Raw genomic sequence first — 22,200 nt, forward strand, 5'->3', positions numbered from 1 at the left:
AATGCTGCATCACATTTTTCTTGATTTTGTTTGGGTTCCTTCCTTTACTCTTCTGTTCCTTTTTTATACCCTTGCAGAGGATATTATAATTTCAGTCAGAAGTTTACAACGCAGTGAAGGAGACGTTTCCGACCCTATAAAGTATATATATTCTTGATCAGCATCACTAGTAGAGTCGAACTAGCCATGTCCGTCTGTCCGTCCGTCTGTCCGTCCGTCTGTCCGTCCGTCTGTCCGTCCGTCTGTCCGCCCGTCTGTCCGTCCGTCTGTCCGTCCGTTTATATGCAAACTAGTCTCTCAGTTTTAAAGCTATCTGCATGAAACTTTCCCAAAAGTTGTCTTTCTATTGCAGGTAGTATATAAGTCGGAACGAGCCGGATCGGACGACTATAGCTTATAGCTCCCATAGGAACAATCGGAAAAATAAATGAAAAAAAATTATAACTTTGCTGTTTTTTAATTTTTTGTTTAGTTCTTCGAGATATAGTAATGGTTTAATATTTCAGAATTACGGTTTAAATTTCATCAAAATCGGACGACTATAGCATATAGCTCCCATAGGAACAATCGGAAAAATAAATGAAAAAAAATTATAACTTTTCTGTTTTTTAATTTTTTGTTTAGTTCTTCGACATATAGCAATGTTTACTTATTTCAGAATTATGGTATAAATTTTTATTAAAATCGGACGTCTATAGCATATAGCTCCCATAGAAATAATAAAAATATATAAAATAACTATCTAATAATTGAGCTGCAAATCATCATAGTTTCAATGTTTTTTTTTAGCACATACTCAAGTAAATCATAATTTAAATGTTTTTAAAAGTATTTAATTAATGCAATAGCTGCAAGGGTATATGAACTTCGGCTTGCCGAAGTTTGCTTTCCTTCTTGTTTTGTGTGTGTCTCTTAAATGCCACACATAAATCTATTTTTGAATGAAAGCCACTCGCAGGGTGCGTAGCGTATGCGCAATATTTCTTCTTGCCACGAGAGGTATATTTTTATACGTTCGTTTGTTTGCGGTTTGTTATCTAGAGAGGAAACTGTGCTTATTGTTTGCATAATGGACGCTCGTTAGCGGGGGTGCTACCCTCGGAGGGTGCGAAAATCGGTTGCAATCGGGGGTAAGGAAAACATTCTCCCCAAAAGGAGGCTTTACCAATATAAATGCGCTTTTAATTTGTTTTCCAATCCTCTTCTCTCAGCTGTCTTTTTAATAAATGACAGTGCCTGCAGTGGCCTTTTTCATTCTGCTTCAATGGTTTTTATGTGTATGGAAAATAAAATGGTTTTGCCTACAAACCCGAAATAAGCAAAAGTATGCACAAAGGATAATTTCTCTTTGTCCGGACTTTTCCTGCGGTTCCTATTTGTAATGCATGAAAATTGTCATACCAAATTAAACGAAAATGTCATGAAAATACACAAACATAAAATTTTCAAATAATTGAGCCGAGTAAGCTGAGAAGTATGTAACAATATACGAAAATCGGACCTCATTTACCCATGCTGGAGCACTCTCATTATTTCCGGAAATCCAACTGCATGGCAATTAAAAAACAATCACAGAGTGTCCCTTTACTTGCATTCCTTCATTATCCATCAGCATCAGCTCAAAGGTTAACAAGCAGCCAATAAATCGTTATTTATGAAAACACAGAAAAAAGGAAAAATGCCACTGCAGCTTAACCGCTGACAGACATTCACAGCTATATGCTAAACCCAAACAAACCGAGCTCTCAGTGCCGTTAATATCCTGATCTGCCGACGCGAGTAATTAAGGCAAATCGCAACTCGTAAAATAGTCCACTGATAACCAGTTCATAAAAAGGCAACAAAAACTGTAGCGGCAAAAAGTATATTTAATAAAAAGGCGGCCGGTGAAAAAAATCGGCTGAAATTAAACGAGCTGCCAGGTCCCGCTGACTGCTGCTGTTAAACCCAATTTCCTGCCCCGAGGTGCCAGTGGTGGAACTTACACTTGACCGCGCGGCATAAATCACGCGGGGTGGTGGGTCGGAAGGGGCTGGTTGGGTGGGTTAGGCTGACCAGGGGCATCTTCGTTGCTCATAAAAAAGACGTTTTAAAAATACCTTGTAAAGGTGAGGCTGGCAAAATAATATTTAATAACAAAGAAATACAGAAGACAATGAAAAAGGTATGGTTTTTATGGGGTAGAACATAAGGGTGGGCTTTTATTTTTGCAGATGGCGCTTTTTTAAAGAATTTAATTTAGTTTATAATGCTTCAATTGGTGATAAATGCGGGATGGCACTTTTATTTACCTGACCAGTTACATTTTAAATCATGCATATATTTCGTGGGGCAATTTAGAACACTAGAGGTTGTAAAATTATTCAAATTTTGTGGGCCGGTCTACGAAAATACAAATTTTAAACCTTCGACATCATTTGGCAGGAAATATATTTTGTATATTCTTGCAGTAAAGGAGACAATTATAAATTCTTGATCAGCATCACTAGGGGAGTCAATGTAGCCATGTCCTTCTGTCCGTCCGTCCGTTTCTATGCAAACTAGTTTCTCAGTATTCTATATCAAATATGTAGCTCCCATTGGAAAAATTGGTATGTTATAAACAAAAACTAAAATGGATATGGATATAAGGTTAACTTCTCTATTTTTACTTTTTATACCCTTGCAGAGGGTATTATAATTTCAGTCAGAAGTTTGCAACGCAGTGAAGGAGACGTTTCCGACCCTATAAAGTATATATATTCTTGATCAGCATCACTAGTAGAGTCGATCTAGCCATGTCCGTCTGTCCGTCCGTCTGTCCGTCCGTCTGTCCGTCCGTCTGTCCGTCCGTCTGTCCGTCTGTCCGTCCGTCTGTCCGTCCGTCTGTCCGTCCGTTTATATGCAAACTAGTCTCTCAGCTATCTGCATGAAACTTTCCCAAAAGTTGTCTTTCTATTGCAGGTAGTATATAAGTCGGAACGAGCCGGATCGGACGACTATAGCATATAGCTCCCATAGGAACAATCGGAAAAATAAATGAAAAAAAATTATAACTTTGCTGTTTTTTAATTTTTTGTTTAGTTCTTCGAGATATAGTAATGGTTTAATATTTCAGAATTACGGTTTAAATTTCATCAAAATCGGACGACTATAGCATATAGCTCCCATAGGAACAATCGGAAAAATAAATGAAAAAAAATTATAACTTTTCTGTTTTTTAATTTTTTGTTTAGTTCTTCGAGATATAGTAATGGTTTAATATTTCAGAATTACGGTTTTAATTTCATCAAATCGGACGACTATAGCATATAGCTCCCATAGGAACAATCGGAAAAATAAATAAAAAAAAACAAGAAAGGAAGCAAACTTCGGCTAGCCGAAGTTTATATACCCTTGCAGTCATAACAATTATTCGGTATATTTATTTGGCACAAAATTATTATGACAGCCATAGTATTACAATTTTAATTTAAACCGATATTCTGAAATATTAAACCATTACTAAATGTCGAAGAACTAAAAAAAAAATTAAAAAACAGCAAAGTTATAAGTTTTTTTTATTTTTTTCCGATTGTTCCTATGGGAGCTATATGATATAGTCGTCCGATTTTGATGAAATTTAAACCGATATTCTGAAATATTAAACCATTACTAAATGCCGAAGAACTAAACAAAAAATTAAAAAACAGCAAAGTTATAATTTTTTTCATTTATTTTTCCGATTGTTCCTATGGGAGCTATATACTATAGTCGTCCGATTTTGATAAAATTTAAACCATAATTCTGAAATATTAAACCATTACTAAATGTCGAAGAACTAAAAAAAAAATTAAAAAACAGCAAAGTTATAATTTTTTTTCATTTATTTTTCCGATTGTTCCTATGGGAGCTATATGCTATAGTCGTCCGATCCGGCTCGTTCCGACTTATATACTACCTGCAATAGAAAGACAACTTTTGGGAAAGTTTCATGCAGATAGCTTTAAAACTGAGAGACTAGTTTGCATATAAACGGACGGACAGACGGATAGACGGACAGACGGACATGGCTAGATCAACTCGCCTAGTGATGCTGATCAAGAATATATATACTTTATAGGGTCGGAGATGTCTCCTTCACTGCGTTGCAAACTTCTGACTGAAATTATAATACCCTCTGCAAGGGTATAAAAATTATAACTTTTCTGTTTTTTAATTTTTTTTAGTTCTTCGACATATAGCAATGTTTAATTATTTCACAATTATGGTATAAATTTTATCAAAATCGGACGTCTATAGCATATAGCTCCCATAGAAATAATAAAAATATATAAAAATAACTATCTAATAATTGAGCTGCAAATCATCATAGTTTCAATGTTTTTTTTTTAGCACATACTCAAATAAATCATAATTTAAATGTTTTCAAAAGTATTTAATTAATGCAATAGCTGCAAGGGTATATGAGCTTCGGCTTGCCGAAGTTTGCTTTCCTTCTTGTTTTTATTTCTTTTGAATATTTTATTTTTGCTATAGCTGAAGGGTATATAAACTTGGGCTTGCTGAAGTTTTCACCTTTCTTGTTTTTTCAAGTAACATTTAGGAGCTGCAACGACTTTCTAGAACTATTGAACATTTTAGCCATTTTATCGTAAGGGTTTTCTTATCGCTTATCTGTTTTTCATAACAATTTAGTTACGGATTAGATCACATAAATAACCCTTGCTTACGTAACACGGTTCAAAGGCCTTCAAGCTTAAGGCCTTCCGCCAGGCGCTTGTCCAGCAGCCACTCAGGTGTGTTCAGCTATTCCTTTTGCCAGCTGGTAGGGTGATGATGAGGCCAGCACCCTCTATCACTCGCTTCATGCCGCTATCCTCCCCATTGCACCGGTAACTTAGAGACAACACTGGACTGAAACCGGTGACCGAGCCACCGAGCGACTGCTGCTGCAGTTGTATTCTGGCTGTCATGGTCTTTCACTGAAAAAAAGCTAGATAGAAAATTAAGGTCTAAACTTGCAAGTATCCTGTCTAAACAATATTATAGCCTGCATCATACTAACATTTATTTATTGCAACATTTATTGCTGATATTTTTTTCAGAGTCTCACGAAATCGTTAAATACTGTTTCATGTTTATTTTTCCGAGTGGTTTCTTTCTTATTCGATAGATAGATAGAAAATTAAGGTCTAAACTTGCAAGTATCCTGTCTAAACAATATTATAGCCTGCATCATACTAACATTTATTTATTGCAACATTTATTGCTGATATTTTTTTCAGAGTCTCACGAAATCGTTAAATACTGTTTCATGTTTATTTTTCCGAGTGGTTTCTTTCTTATTCGACCGCCTTTATCTTTCCTCCTTCATCATCTCCTGCCTGTATACCTTCGCATTTGTTTTTCTTATGCTTCTTATTAATAATTTAAGCTATGTTTTACTCCTTGACGACGACAACGCATTGTTTGCCGGTAATGTTTGTCTGTCTGAGAATCCAGCTGCCCGACGTTTCCTTACAAAGGATTGCGTCTCACTTAGATTTTCGGGCGTTGTGTGAAGCGCCCGTTTTTCACCACCCACCTTAACCCATCAGCTGGCACACGTTGTTTTATTTTTTATTTCCACTCAAATTGTTTTATTTGCTACATACACACCGAAGCAGAGGGAAGATCCCAAACGCTTGGCTTTATTACGGTGATTTTTCTTGAACGCATTCGTGAGCTGTCTACTCGCCCTCCTCCCATTTTTCCAGCATACCTTTTGTAATTTTTATGATTTTTTTTGGATGCCTTGCTCCAACTTTTGATATGCGTTTTCCTCGCATTTTCTTTTTTTATTATTGTAATTCATATAATGTAGAAAGGCGAGGGATATGCTCTTAGCTCCAGTAGTTCCTCTCCATCCGTCGTCTCATTCCACTCAATATTTGCCTTTGTGCGATGCGTATTAAGCAAAAACAACAAAAGGTAGAAACCTTTTCAAGAAATTAAAAGGCAAACTCGGCAAAGGAGGGCAGTAAAATGACGAGTGGGTTGGGTGGAGAAAATCTCAAATCCATGACCGAAAATCCGTGGCGCAATGCACATAACCGCATATAAAAAGCTAATAAGGATCAGCTAAGAAATACCCTGTTTGCAATTATTGATATTTATATTAAATATATATTGAATGTAAATAAGACTTATGTAAGTTCCATCAACTTAGGAATTATGAGATTTTTGAATTTGCAATCTGCTTTTGTATAAGGATATCAATAATATTCTAAATTTAATTTTTTTTTTAAGAAACCAAACCCAACCAAAATTCCTTTTTTTTAGGGAGTGTTTCCAGATTTCTGTACACCCTTGTACGTTGTATACACTTAGCCTTAATCTACCGAGGGCATCTCCTATTGTAGTCGGTTGCTGATGGTTTGATTATTGGTTTGGCTGTTTTACTGTTTGGCTCCATAAAAAGCGTTAAAATTTATAGTTATTTATTATGAATACGAAGTATACAAGGGTATGGTGGAAGTGCGGATCTAAGGACCTTGGCACATTAGGCATGCACGCATGGCCATCTTTTAAAATCAAAATTGCGTCGACCTATTACACCCGGTATAACAATGAAAATCTTAATTCAAAGGCTAATTATTTCCCCGTTAACGGCTGCAGGCAACGCAGAACAACCGTTAAACGAAAAATTGTATTTTGTGTAGCTCGCTTTTGTGCGTGTCTAAACTATTTGGGCACACAACTTGGAATAAGAAAAGGAGAGAACATTACATAAGGGGTGCAAGGGTGACTGAGGCAGACAGTTAACAAGCTGTTTGTTGCTTATGGCGTAAGTCAATTTGGCTTGGAGCAAAGACAACAAAAAAACTACTTGCTATAGGAGTTAAAGTTAAAGACGGAATGAGGAACAAAGCAAACACTCAGAAAAATAATAAGGAAATCTTTTACTTGTTTCCTTTGCACCCAATAACTAAAGAGATTTTTATAAAACTATAGTAATATTCGATAACATTCTTGAAGCTTTATTTTGAATCGATGATAAATTTACGTCCATTGTCTGGAAAATTAAAATGTCCTAAATAAGTGGAAAAGTACTTGGCCTAAAAGGAAATTTTAAATCTTAAAGGTGACTTTTTTAAGTGCAGTATAATAGTATGCGAAGGCCATGTGTGTGGCAATCGAAAAGGGAAATACATTAATTTCAATTAAGGCGTTGCGAAACGCCCCATCGCTTCCTCAAGCAGGCGGGCGGCTACTTGTCCTTTCATTCGTGCTGCCCTGCGGCATCTTGAAGTTCATCGCTGCCCCGTTGTTCTGTTTTGTGATTCGATGTTCTTGTTCTTGTCAAGCGTGCGTTTTACTTATTATTTTGTCGGGGTGTGGGCGAGCATTATTTATTATAGTTGCACACAAAGGACAACAAGAACACAATAGCTTCTGTGGGCGACAGGGAAAGAAATAACACGAAATGATGCAATTCCCAGGTGTCTCGTTAAAAATTTCAAGACGAAACATTTCGCAGGAAATATCAGAGCTGGTCTAAATCGAATGGTTATAGGATGTTCTGACTTCAAATTGTTCAAAGCTTTTTTTTATCTTAAGAGCTAAGTAATCCCGGTAGTGTACTAGTCACAGATATTTAAATTTGACTTAAACATATTGTGATCTGTGCACTTAAATTCTTATTAGTGGCACTTTTCTGAAATTTGTCAATAGTCGATGGGAACTGGCAAGCCCTACTGCAAACAAGCCAATTACTGCGGGACACTTTTAGCGCCAGCGGGGGAGCATAGTCAAAGCAGGACTTACAGGGCACAGCTGCATCGAAGGAAAGCGGCTTTAACCCTTAACAGCCCCCCAAGGAAGGTAACGACGACCGACGATACACACATCCTTGGCAACGTTTTCTTGTTGACTTTGGCTTTACAGTTCAATATTTATTTTCGCGATTTTCACGCCGTGTGCAGCAGAAAGATTGGTTGTCTGTAGAATCATGGCAGACCGAAAAGGAGCGCCTGGAGATGTCCCTCAACTTTCGAAGCCGTCGCATGTGAACACAACAAACTCGAACGAACACATGCATTAGATGAGCTTAAATGTTGCCCACACTGTTGCCGGGACTCCCGCTCCTTTTTTGTCCTTGTCTGCAGATGTGCTCGCCGAAACGGGAGAACTTTTTTGTTGACCAAAAACTGTAAGGACAAGCACACGCCGACTGAGACTGAAACACAAACAGCAGGAGGGGACAAAACTTTGGGCAAGCAAGGGTGTTGGGCCGGGACAAACACATGGTCTGTCTTACTGTGTGTCCGACTGGCCCAATAAGCATTATGAAATTTGCAAAAACTTTTCCAATGAAAGCGAAACTCCAGACTGCCAGGGAGAAAGTTTTTTAAGGTGGACGCACCTTCAAGGAAGAACTCCTTGCTGCGTTTTTTTTTTGCATGTGTGCCTATAAATTTGTAATAAAAACTGCAAACGACCGCAACGACTGGCGCGAGAATACAGTCATCAGGCGAAGGGTGCGGAAAAAACGTCCCTTCTCCAAAATACCCCTTTGCCAACCCATCGCCGGCTTTTGTTGTAACACATTTGACATTATTATGTGAACTTTTTATGGCCTCGAGGCTCAACACGCGCTTTGGAGCTTTAAGTGTATGGAGAGTCCTAGGCGCACACACAACAATAAATTTCCTTGAACGGGGAACGGCCTTTTAGTCCTGTCCTATAGACTGGGATCTTTCTGTCAAAGCTTAGGGTAATTATTATTCTGGTTTATGATTTGGTTTTGGCGGCGTTTTTAGAATTCTCTTTATTACACTACCCATATAAACTTTTACTCGACTAAGGTGCGCATTTTCCACTGTTAGCATATGTAAGAGGCCGTCTGGAAGGTAATTCAAAGTATCATAATATTTATGGCGCGTCTGATAGTTAATGCGCTTTCCATGTCTGGCAGTGTTTATTTGTCAGCAGATCCTTTGTGGTTACGGCCATGTGCTTAGTACTGATTGGACTAGTTAGCCTAAAGAGTTATTTCCCTATAAGAAAGTCAGAAAATCTAGTCTGCTACGTAAGGGCTTTAAGAACATGCGGTCTTATTGCATGATAATTTAATGACTCCAAAATGTAGCCAACAATAAAATTAATAAGTTAAGTAACTCGACAGATTTTAGGATGCAACAAAGAATGGATGTGTAAGACAGTTGTATAAATGTCAAGAAAATTCGGGCCAATACAATTGCCCCAATGTCCATAAATGTAAGAGAACACGATCTCAATTTATATTGAGTATTATACAGCAACTAAATGAACTTCATAATATTTTCATTGACAAAATTCATTTTGTCGTTTTTGAAATTGTGCATTCCACTGTACTTTTACCCTTCATCTGCTTATATCTTATCATCATCTGGCTTTGTCGCTCTCTTAATACCATACATAAAAATCAAAATCATAAAACGGAAGGCACTGCAGCAACAATAACAGCCAGGATTTGCTTTCTCATAGAAAGCAAATACAAATATTAGCATTGGAAAAGCGATTGCTTCCGCTGGAGATTTTACCGTGTCTGTGTGGGCTTTCCAAATGCCGTTAAAGTGTGCTCTTAAGAAGCTGCGCCTAAGGATTCTCCTTGCGGTGCCTTATTTTACCTTTACGACGCTAATATAAATTTGTATTTACATTGCAATAATAAAAGCGGACCCAACTCGTGGTTATTCAATACCGCACAACTTGCAGCAGCCGCAGGAACGATTTCTGATTTATGGCACTAAAAGTGCACTCAAAGTAGCAGGAGCAGCAAAAGTTCCGCGCGGCAGCCAATATGGCGACGTTTTTTAATTCCACAGATAACAAAGTACTTGTGGCAAAAGCCTCCAACGCAGCCGTCGAGGGCAAATAGCAACTGGGGCAATAAGCTTGGCCTTTCAGGCGTCGTTTGATGGGGACGCGGTGGGAGCCCCTCCACCGGCAGATAAAAATCAAAACTTAAGCGCATGGGTTGATGCAGCAGAGTGCAGTAGTTGGGCCGTTGCAACGACAGCGAAAGCGGCAACAGGCTCTGCGATAACAATTTCTAATAAAACCACATGACATCCATTTGCCACCCCGACTTTCGTGGCAGAGAATACACACAGAAAAATGTTATCTGTTAAGTATCTATATATGTAATACCAACTTCGATTTCTTAACTTAATCTTGTAAGTCAAATAGTTAAGCTATAAGAACAAAAGGTCCCCTTAACCAGTTTTTCTATTCTATTTGTTCCTGAAATTTAGGTCATATATTAAGTGTTCTCTGGGCGTATTCTCGTTAAAATATGTTTATATTTTAATACCAGTGTAGACTGTTACAGGGCGCAATTCGAGGATTATTACAGGGCTGAGTTTGCCTTGGCCATAAAGTCGTATTATCCTTGGTTGTGGAAACCAGGCTAGGGCTCAGAATGCTGGAAAATTGCTAGTATTTATAGCCCGGGCACGCACTCACACATGGTGTATTCTTGATAGGGTGCAACGATTATTTAATTGCTTCATTACTTAAAATGCCTTTAAAAGTTCGCTTGAAATAGGGATGCCACTCAAAACTTTTGCAGCCGCAAAACATAAACCATAATAAATAAAAAAAAAATTTTTTTTGGGGCATCCAATGCTGTCTATGCCAAATATATTTGATAGAGACTGAGAATTCTGGTTCTGACCCGAGAAAAATATCTGATACTTAAGCAGAAGTGGGCGCAAAACATTGAATTCTTCAACTTTAAAAAAGAATCTTTTCTTTTTTGCCCTGCAGATTTTAAGCGTAACACTTATCGCTTATTGTGTGTAAACTTTTTGAATAGCGGGAAATGAGTCAGAGTAAATTTGTCTTTTCTGCAACCAGTTTTCTTGCCTATTTTTCTGCTCCTTTGTTATGAAGCCCGCGCAATTTGTCTTAAGTGGCCACCATATCCCTTTCTGAAGGAAAACCGCCAAAACCACCCTGGCAGCGTCAACAACACCCGACCCGCTCGTTGCGAGTGAAAAAGCGTAGAAAACGGCAAAAAGTATGCAAAGCATTTGCATTTAGCATTCAACAAGGCAAACAAAAAATGAAGTGCGAAGCGTCGAAGCCGCGACAAATTTTTCAACTAACTGGCAACCGAAAAAAATGAAGACAGAAGAAAAAGGATGCGTAAAAGTCGGAAAAAGGGTTGATTTTGGGTTTCTTTCGTGCGCTGGCTTTTGTGCTGACAAATTCAGGCGTGATAAGTTTTATGTGCGCTTATTTGACTGTTTTTAAATAGACCCCACAAAAGGATCAGCAAAGGAGTGGACGGGGGGTGGCCTAAGGCTCGAAGGAGTTTTTAGGCCAAAGTTAAATAATTGATGTTGACAATCAACAAAGCAAATAAAGTAAAAGAATATGGCGTGTACTGGGTGAAATGAATGAACAAACGGTTGGTCAGGTCGCCTCCATTGTACTTCAAGCTCTTCATCTTAGAGGCGACCTTTCCTCAATTAAGGCATTTCGCGCTAAGCAGTAAATAAAATATAATTAAATTTATTTCACTTGATTTATCCATCTGGCGAAAAAAAAAATACTGTTATAAATATTAAAATCTTATTAACCAAGCCCGTGGCGAACGTGCTCGAAAAAAGTAAAGCACAAAGGGACCAAAAGATAAAAATGTGTCAATTGGGAAATCTATTTTGCGGATTTGGGAGCGCACCACTCAATCAAAGGCTGCAATCACACATGTATACTGGAAAGGTGAGGGGCTCACACCTGAGAAGATGCCAGCGCCTGCTCCATGCCACGCCCCCTTTGCCCACGCATATTTGAGTAAAACTTTGCCGCTGCCAACGTCGTTGTCCACACATAAATAAAACATTTGCGGCCTGCGGACCAAGGATGAATCGGGAGATGGATGACCCATTGGCGCAAAATGACAGGCAGCAACAGACGCAGAGGATAAGGAGGAGTCTGCTCCTTGGAACAGCAGCAGCAGCAGGCCGGATGCAAGATACAGGAAAATCCCTTTACGAGCGAGCGGAAGTGCGTACAAAATGATACAACCCCACTCCACCCCCAGGACCTCTTCGACGGCGCACTGTGTGCGCTTGGTCAAGCAGATATTCCCCCGCTACAGCATACACCCGCAAAAAATATGGGGCCGCTACGTACACTCAGGATAATTCTTCTTCATGATAATTCTTTAAGCTAAAAATAATTTCTCAAAACCCCAAATCTTTAAAAATAAAGATTGAAAAAGTTTGAGTTGATATAAAACCTTCTCTCTTTTGCAGGTCGGAATGGGCCTGATCTCATAGCGAATTGATCACAAGTTATTGTTGTTTTTAAACATATACGCATATACGCTTTAGGGCTGAAGACTAAAATTATGGTACCCTTTGCAATATTATAATAACCGTGTCGTTCAGTGTAGAAACGCTTTCAAGATAAGAGCCAAAGAAAATGGCGACGGTTTGGGGATTTCTTCCAAAGGGATAAAGATGAGGATAGAATTGGGGAGGGGAACGACGACATGAACATTTCAGCGTGCAGCAAATTGAAATTGAAATTGGAAGAAGCAAAAAAAAAATGAATTCTGGGTCGCTAACAGGCCAGCCAGCTGATGGCCGGGCGTTCTTCCTACTGCGAAAAGCTGAACCCAACCTGAGTCAAAACGCATTGCCTGGTGGCATAATTGGCGCTTATTTCCTGGACAGATGACGATCTCGTCTGCCCGGCATTTCATCAAATGTTTTTGCGCCAGTCGTTTTTATTGGTCACTAGAGGATAAAGACTGCTGGGGGAAGGGGTGATTTCACAGTAGTATGGCCCGCACTGTGATTGACAGCTGGAGAAAAGTTTCCTTTGTGCGCGGCACAGATTATGTATAAATCTCAATAAATTTCAATAAGCTACAAAACTTGTTTCCCTAGCTTTTTTGAGTTGCCTTTAAAAGTTTTTATTTTTCGCTCTCTTGTATTTTTTATGGCCCCCAAAGTTTTTCTTTCATTAATTTCTCTATTGGAGATCCCTCTCCCGATAACTCCTGTGTGCGTAACTTTATCAAAGCGTATTAGGGCTAAAACTTTTAATTGGTCAAATGGCTGACAGATTGTGCGCTTAAGTGATTTTTACCCATACACACATATTCAAAAAGTGAAGCTTCATTTGCATGTGTGTATAGTTGACTTTTGCACTTTTGGTGAGCTCCTAACAAACTATTTTTAATCGGATTTTGGATGTGTTCAGCGCACCGCTCCAAATTGTACAACGGTGTTTGTTAAAAAATAATATTAAAATTTCGAACGTCTATGAATTTAACTTTGAAATAGAACAACAACTTAAGCTTAATTATTTACCACCTTCAAGGGAGAGTCACTTTTTTCATCGTTTATCAAACTTAGTTTTATAAACTATTTATAACTAGTGATTTATGGTATACCTATTAAGCTCTTCAGTTCAAACACTAGGTCAAAAATAAGCTTAATTCATTCGGCATTCGAAATTAGAGTAAAATCAGAAGCGCCATTCCGTTCACAGAGCGTGAAATATATATTATCATGTTTTTGATAAGATATGCTGAAAATAAGATAAGCAGCAATCCCATTGGTACTCCATGGCAGCAGGGACAAATGCACGAGCAGACACAGGAATTGGAAGTACAGAGAGTGGGACACACTTGCGTGGATACACAGACACGGGGGATTGCTGGATGAATTCGTGTTGGTCCAGCATGCCAGGGATTCAATTTCTCAAAAGGAATTTTTGAGCACGCAGGGCACAGTGTGGCAGCAGACATCAGTAGACAACGAAACAGATTTGTCTAAGAAGGAAAAATGAAGATAAGTAAAGCAAAGGTTACCGAGAACAACTGCAGGTAAATTACAACTAAAGTGAATTTTTCATGGCGTCTTTGTTTGTGTGGCCCAGGCAAAGAAGACCTCGAATAATCCCCCAACAAGAAAAAGTGCAGAAAAGCCGAAACCTCAATGAGTAGGATCCCGAAGATTTTTCGGGTGCAAATTGAATGAATGTGGCAGAAAAAATGTTGCTAAATTATGCAGCAGCTTCAAGTAGCTCAAACCTTAGCCAAATTTAAACGCAATCACCGATTCAAAGACGAGGCCGACTTTTAACTGGTTCACATTTAGGAAGATTTTCGTTTAAACTGATAAAAAACAATACTTTGTGAGAGCCAAAATATAACTTAATACGGTACTTCTAGAATCCTTAACTAGACCCTTAGTGAATACTGATTAACTATTTTCGACTAACGGTTTTAAATTTATAATAAACAAGAAAGGATTTTTCCGATTTTGATGAAATTTAAACCGTAATTCTAAAAATATTAACCATTTCTACAGGTCGAACTAAAAAAAAATTAAAAAACAGCAAAGTTATAATTTTTTTTATTTTTTTTTCGATTGTTCCTATGGGAGCTATGTGCTATAGTCGCTCCCATAGGAACAATCGGAAAAAAAAAATAAAACAAGAAAGGAAGCAAACTTCGGCAAGCCGAAGTTTATATACCCTTGCAGCTATTGCAAGAATTAAATATTTTTGAAAACATTAAAATTATGATTTATTATTTATTTCTATTGGAGCTATATGATATAGTCGTCCTATTTTGATGAAATTTTAACCGTAATTCTGAAATATTTATCCATTACTGTATGTCGAAGAACTTATAGAAAAAATAAAAAACACCAAAGTTATAATTTTTTTTTATTTACTTTTATGATTGTTCCTATGGGAGCTATATGCTATAGTCGTCCGATTTTGATGAAATTGAAACCGTAATTCTGAAATATTTATCCATTACTATATCTCGAAGAACTAAAAAAAAATTAAAAAACAGAAAAGCTATAATTTTTTTTCATTTATTTTTATGATTGGTCCTATGGGAGCTATATGCTATAGTCGTCCGATTTTGATGAATTTTAAACCGTAATTCTGAAATATTTAACCATTACTATATCTCGAAGAACTAAAAAAAAAAATTAAAAAACAGAAAAGTTATAATTTTTTTCATTTATTTTTCCGATTGTTCCTATGGGAGCTATATGCTATAGTCGTCCGATTTTGATAAAATTTAAATCATAATTCTGAAATATTAAACCATTACTATATCTCGAAGCACTAAAAAAAAAATTAAAAAACACCAAAGTTATAATTTTTTTTCATTTATTTTTCCGATTGTTCCTATGGGAGCTATATGCTATAGTCGTCCGATCCGGCTCGCTCCGACTTATATAATACCTGCAATAAAAAGACAACTTTTGGGAAAGTTTCATGCAGATAGCTTTAAAACTGAGAGACTAGTTTGCATATAAACGGACGGACAGACGGACGGACAGACGGACATGGCTAGATCGACTCTACTAATGCTGATCAAGAATATATATACTTTATAGGGTCGGAAACGTCTCCTTCACTGCGTTGCAAACTTCTGACTGAAATTATAATACCCTCTGCAAGGGTATACAAAAATTATAATTTTGGTGTTTTTTAATTTTTTTTTTAGTTCTTCGAGATATAGTAATGGTTAAGTATTTCAGAGTAACGGTTTAAATTTCATCAAAATCGGACGACTATATCATATAGCTCCTAAGGAATAATCGGAGAAAAAAATACAAAAAAATTATAACTTTGCTGTCTTTCAATTTTTCTATTCTTTGACATATAGTAATGGTTAGATATTTCAGAATTACGGTTTAAATTTCATCAAAATCGGACGACAATATCATATAGCTCCCATAGAAATAATAAAAATATATAAAATAACTATCTAATAATTGATCTGAAAATCATCATAGTTTCAATGTTTTTAAACATATACGCAAGTAAATCATAATTTTAATGTTTTCAAACATTTAAATCTAGCAAAAGCTGCAAGGGTATATGAACTTCGGCTTGCCGAAGCTTGCTTCCTTTTTTGTTTTCATTTATTTTTCCGATTGTTCCTATGGGAGCTATTCTATAGTCGTCTGATTTAGATGAAATTTAAACCGTAATTCTGAAATATTTAACCATTTCTATATGTCGAAGAACTAAAAAAAAAAAATTTAAAAACAGCAAAGTTATATTTTTTTTTGTATGTTTTTTCCGATTGTTCCTATGGGAGCTATATGCTATAGTCGTCCGATCTGGCTCGTTCCGACTTATATACTACCTGCAATATTAAGACAACTTTTGGGAAAGTTTCATGCAGATAGCTTTAAAACTGAGGGACTAGTTTGCGTAGAAACGGACGGACAGACGGACATGGCTGGATCGACTCACCTAGTGATGCTGATCAAGAATATATATACTTTATACCCTCTGCAAGGGTATAAAAAGGACAATCAATATATAGCTGCGGAAAGCTTCATTTTTTTTTTAACATATTCGCAATCTGTACAACTTTTTCAATCGTGTACGCAAACTTAATATTAATTGTAAATTTTGAAGGGAGAATTTTATGTCACATTACCTTTTCTGCATGTTTCAACTTATGTGACTATTTAAGCATTTAAATGCCAGTTAAACAGGCTTGAAATGGTCTCCAGTAACATTTGCATTTGCGATAACAATTAAGAGTTTATCCGCAGTGAAAAGGATAGATTACACCACCGACATACACTTGAAATGTAGCCCTCTTGTCGGGAGTGTGTGCGTCCGGGTATCAAAGCAACAACGTTGTCTGTTCGTTTTAAAGCTAATAGCAGCCACTTCATTTGTGTCACTCGATGGCACTCCCCACGTGATAATGACAGCAGCAGCAGCAGAAAGTATATACTAATTCAATGGGTTTTGGAACACTAAAAATTCATCCCGAAAGTTTGGGATGCTTCGTCAAACGTGCAGTTTAAACAACAATAACCAATTTAATATTCTTAAAAATAAATTTGTATTTACCAACAATTATTTTAAAAAATATTAATGTTTTAGGGTTTAAGCGTATATGTTTAAATGTGTAACGTGCTAATTGGCCGATTTGGGTGCGTTGTTTAGTCAAACGTTATTGAGCCGTTAACTAATCAAATTAGCTGATGTCAGGCCAATAATTTTGGGCTTGATACTTATCTGCCACGTGTTGCGAATGCAATTGCAAAATGTTTTCCCCATACAAGTCAATTAAGCATTAAATTATTTTTAATGAATTACACACAGTTCGAGTAAATTCATATTGACTGCATTTCCGGAAAATGGTCGAAAGCTGGGAGAAAGAAGAAGAGCAGAGAGCCGGAAGGAGGGACTTGGTGCCTTAAAATTAACACTTGTTAACCAAATTTGATATTCATGCATTTCTCATGAGAGCGGCAGAAGGACCAAGACGACGACAAAAGAAAACTTTATCCGTGGCAAAGTGATGGGCGGAAAGTTGTTGGCCAAGCTGCAAAGTCAAGGAAAAGTGCTAAAATTCCACAGCCAGTCTTAATGGCTTCATCTTTTGCTCCTGTTTCGTTATTTTTTCCCCTTTTTTGTTAAGTGTCATTAACGATAAAAGGCGACAGAGGCACAACTGGGCTTAGTTTTTTTCGTGAGAGACTCATTGAGGCCTGAATGTAAGCCTTTTTCACAGCCTTGTTAAAATTTTTTTGCATATAATTAACATTTTTTTTTTTTTGGCATGTTTTGCTTTTCGACTATTCTGACATATTATGGTTGTTAAGCTGTGTTAATACACATTATCGGCTACCTTTTCCCCTCTTTCCCTACGCTTGTCCCCCAGCTGCATGGCATATTGTCGGCTACCTTTTCCACTCTTTCCCTACGCTTGCCCCCAGCTGCATTGCATATTATTCTTTCCTTGTGTCCTTAAGCATATTTGATCTTTAGTTTGCTTTTTATATCTAAGTTTTCTAACTTGCTTGCACTCAAACTTAATATCATTTCCTCGGGAAATATTTCAACTTTACGGAAATTTCTGTACAGATATTAAGGAGAAACAACGTATTTTTGGTAGTTTGTATGCATGTGCGGTTGGGCTTTATTTCCACCCTCTCGTGATTTTTTTATTTTAATTTGCATTCTTGGTCCTGGCAGAGGGCGGAGGGCTGGCTGGTAAGTTTGTCACAATTCAATCAGGAGCCTGTTTTCCTTTTTTGTGCGGGGGCTTTAATAAATAAATACGAGCACAAAATTACATTTGCCCCCCGAGGGGAAAAGGCAGCCACTCAATAACTCGCAAGGTGAAACCTTCTCTTCTTTCTCCTTCCCTTTCTCTCAGCCTAATCAACAACAATTCACTTTCACTCTCAAGCGATGCTCATACGAGGAATATCCAAAAAAAATACAGCGAGGGTGGAAAAATAGCAGGAATGAGAGAGCCAAAAAATGTGATTTGAATTTTTGTGTTTTCTTCTCTGGCCAATTTGCACAAAGGGGTGGCAAGGAGAGAGGGAGAAGGCAGACAAGCAGTAAAGCAAATAAACAGTTAATGCTTTTATGCAAATTTATGCCATTAACACAAATAAGCGCAGCCCCAGTCGAAATTTGAAAACAATTTGTCACTCAAAAGTCACTTTTGCTTGCCGTCTCCCTTCACCCAAAACATTTCTTTGTTTTTTTTTTCTTTTTTATCTACCAGCTTCTCCATTCTCTACATGTGTGTGTGAGCCAGGAAAAAAGAAAAACAAAATCAAAGAACCGAAAAAGTGACAAGTGCAGAAGTACAATAAAAGCTAAGGCGAGTAAGCCCACTAAAACTCATGATAATGAAGATGCCTAGTCAGTGTCCTGGTGGTGGAATGGGTGAAAGCAGGTGGCATGTGGGTCGGGCAGTGCCTGTGGCAGTGACAGCAACAGAAGGCAAAGGGAAACACTGCCAAAAATCAAAGTCACTGAAAATTAAAAGTAATTTGTTAGCTAAAACACCCAAGACATTAGGCTGCTGCAGAGGGCAAAATGGGGATGGTCGGGGTTGGGATACGACAAAATTGAAATGTGAAATTCATGACAAGTGGCATCAAGACTGCGAAAAATCAACTAAATGTGGCAGTTATAAATAGAGCTGCGTGGTGGAAAAAGTCTAACGCACGACAGTCATGCGAATATAATGGTACATTTTCAAAAAATAAAACACCACGACGATGGAACTACTCATACACCTTAAATGCAAAAGATATACCATTCTTCGATCTTACACAAGTTAGCTATGTAACAGGGTTTGATCTATTGAAATGAAACCCATTTTCTTCTTGGCCATAAAATGACCAATTGATTTTAACAACTAATCTTTTCATTTAATTGAATCAATATATTTTTCCTATTTTGTTTACTGAAATATTTGTAATTTACCAAGCGTTCCTAGACAATAACCAACGGATGTATGCTGAACAAATCAACTTGTCTCCTTCCACCGCCACTTTTCCCCCTCTTTTTCGCGTTTGGCTGTGTTTGTGAGTTGATTTTCCACTGGCAGTCCAAAAGTATGCAATGAACAAAAACCCATTAATAATTGAGGAGCTTTGGTGCTGCCACTTTGCTTTGCCCCAAACTGCCCTTCATCCCACCACCCATCTTCTGGCTCTGCTGTATGCGTTATTTTAATGCAGCATATATAAATAAAAATTACATTTAAATTACATTTGATCTTTTATTTAAAGTTTCTGATTAAATTTTGATTTTATTCCTCTCATTTCAGGTTAGTTTTGGTGAAACTTGATTGTGTAGCAACTGAGCGAGCGAATTTAAAGGCATGTAAATAAATAAGGGCCGAAAATTATGATAAATTATTATTTATTATGGACCAAGAAGTGCAAAAAAAATTCAAACAGAAAATCTATTTTCATTAGGAAGTCTGCTGTCGAATTTACTTTTCCCCTGCCCTATTGGCCAACTTCGTTCTACTGCCCTCTTAGCCAAATTCATGCCCCTTATTTATTTATTATGCTAAAGTTTGCCTTCTGCTTTTGTTCCTGTTGTTACGCGCAAAGTTTTTTCATATTTTGAGAACTTTATTATTAACATGTTGGGGTGAACGATGATTTTAGACCCACTCAATACTGCGATATGCGATTAAATTTGAATACTTTTGAAAAATACCTTTTGCCCCTTCACATCAGAAGCATTTCAATTAAAATGCCAAAAGGAAAATGCTCTAGAGCGACATAAATTTCTCATTGACCACAGACAGCAACAACAACCAGGCAAAAGGCAACTTTTGCTTAAATGCTTTTGTGGCTGCCCCAGGAGCACACGCAGAGAACTGAAAAATGCAGTCACAAACTGGTTTATATTGGAACCGCAGGAGGGAAAAGCAGGGCATCGCACATACCATTCGCAATGGACTTGTTTGCTGACTTTGCTTCTTGAACTTGGCCAAAAGCAGAAAAAGTTGCGTCGGCGCGGCGTTCTGTTTGGCTTTTGTTTTTGCAACTGGCAGCACGCTCGAGTTTGACTTTGAAATTTTAATGCGCCGCCTCACAACGCGGCGATTGTTTTAGCCACAGACCACGCCATGTGGGAATGTGGCTTTTTGCTTCAGCTAACTTCATTAGGGTCAATAAACGCCAGTGCATAGATACAGACACTTCTATGGCCATATCCATGACTGTGTGTACATGATCGTGACGTTCAATTCCCCACACCAGCCAGCTGAATGTTATACTTCAGCTAATGCATGCCTGTGTTGCCAAGCTGAATATGCAATTTTTTTTTGAATAGTACTGTATTCGTAGAAAAGCATATTACAGATAGAAAAAAACGTTTCCGAAATTATAAAGTAGACATTATTCATCAAAATTAATAGTCGCTTTGATCTAGCCAAGTCCGTACGAACTCCGAGATCTTAGAAAGTATTTATTCTAGTTATTCCACGCCACGACTGCAGGCTTCGTTCTGGATTTTTTTGCATACTTTATTAAATTTATTAAAAAATTAATTCAGTAAACGACAGGCAAGTTAATTAGTTTCATGTTGGTTGGTATATTTAAAAAAAACTCATAAAATGTTATTATTTCTTACTATTAATGTAAGGAACAAAATATATATTGAAAATAAATATTTCTCCTTTTCATAGTTTTGCATTTATCTATGATTTTTCACAAAGTCACTCTCTCAGGAAAAACACACACCATTTCTCATCTGCAGACGGCAGACACTGATAAAACCGCGGTTTCTAACCAGTTTGCTTGGCATATTTACAGCATGGCTTTTTGTCTGCGATTTTTGTTACAAATTTAGTTGCAATTCATGAGAAATGTTACGCTATGCGACGCGACAACAAGTGTTGTAACTTTTCTCATGACCAACAACGATCAGTCATCAGTCGGGTAAGTTTTGTTGTTTTTTGTGGGGCCAAAGCTCTCTTCCCGGTCTTGGGAGCCGTGAGTAGTTATACTTGTCTAGCGGCTCTTGTCTATTGGACATGAAAGCTGCTCTTGGCCCAGACGGTCGCAAGTGGCTCTTGGTATCTGCATTCTTGCGAGGCCATTTTAATATCCAGCTAATCAGAAATCTCCACACCGGAGAAAAATGTCTGGCAACAATGCAGTTCTTAAAATTAAATGTATACATTCAACATTTTTCAATTTAAACGTGTATGTTTGTTGTCAGAAAATATGGGTTGTATTTAAGCAGTTTACTAATTAAATGAACACTAACCAACATTTTGATAGTTGCACTGTAATACATTTCAAAGGCAACAAATGCCAACATTATAAAAAAACAAGAAAGGAAGCTTATATACCCTTGCAGCTATTGCATAAGTTAAATATTCTTGAAGAAGAAAAGAAGACATTAAAATAATGATTTACTTACGTGTATGTTTAAAAGCATTGAAGCTATGATGATTTGCAGCTCAATAATTTGAGTTCCTATGGCAGCTGTATGAAATCGTTTTCCGATTTTAATAAAATTAAAAGCGTAGTTCTGAACTGTCAGATAATTAAATAATCAAAAAGAATTTCTAAAAAAAATTACAAAATAAAAAAGTTAAATTAAAAAAAAAATTTTTTTTTTAATATTTTTATTGTTCCTATGGGAGTTTTATGTTATAGTCGTCCGATTTTGATGAAATTTATACAGTAATTCTGAAATATTTAACAATTACTATATGTCGAAGAACTAAAAAAAACAAGAAAGCAAGTAAACTTCGGCAAGTTCATATACCCTTGCAGCTATTTCAAAAACTAAATACTCTTGAAAACGTTAAAATTATGATTTACTTGCGTCTATGTTTAAAAACATTGAAGCTATAATGATTTGCAGCTTAATTATTCGATAGTTTCTATGGCATCTATACGATTGTTCCTATGGGAG

At 37.1% G+C, this 22,200-nt stretch overlaps 1 protein-coding gene across 7 annotated transcripts in view; it reads left to right on the top strand.

Moving 5' to 3' along the window:
- LOC128251996 (polypyrimidine tract-binding protein 1) overlaps positions 1-22,200 on the top strand; it is a 151,201-nt gene that overhangs the window by 35,481 nt on the left and 93,520 nt on the right. The window lies entirely within an intron of this gene.

Source organism: Drosophila gunungcola, chromosome 3R (genome assembly GCF_025200985.1).
Source record: "Drosophila gunungcola strain Sukarami chromosome 3R, Dgunungcola_SK_2, whole genome shotgun sequence".
NCBI lineage: Eukaryota > Metazoa > Arthropoda > Insecta > Diptera > Drosophilidae > Drosophila > Drosophila gunungcola.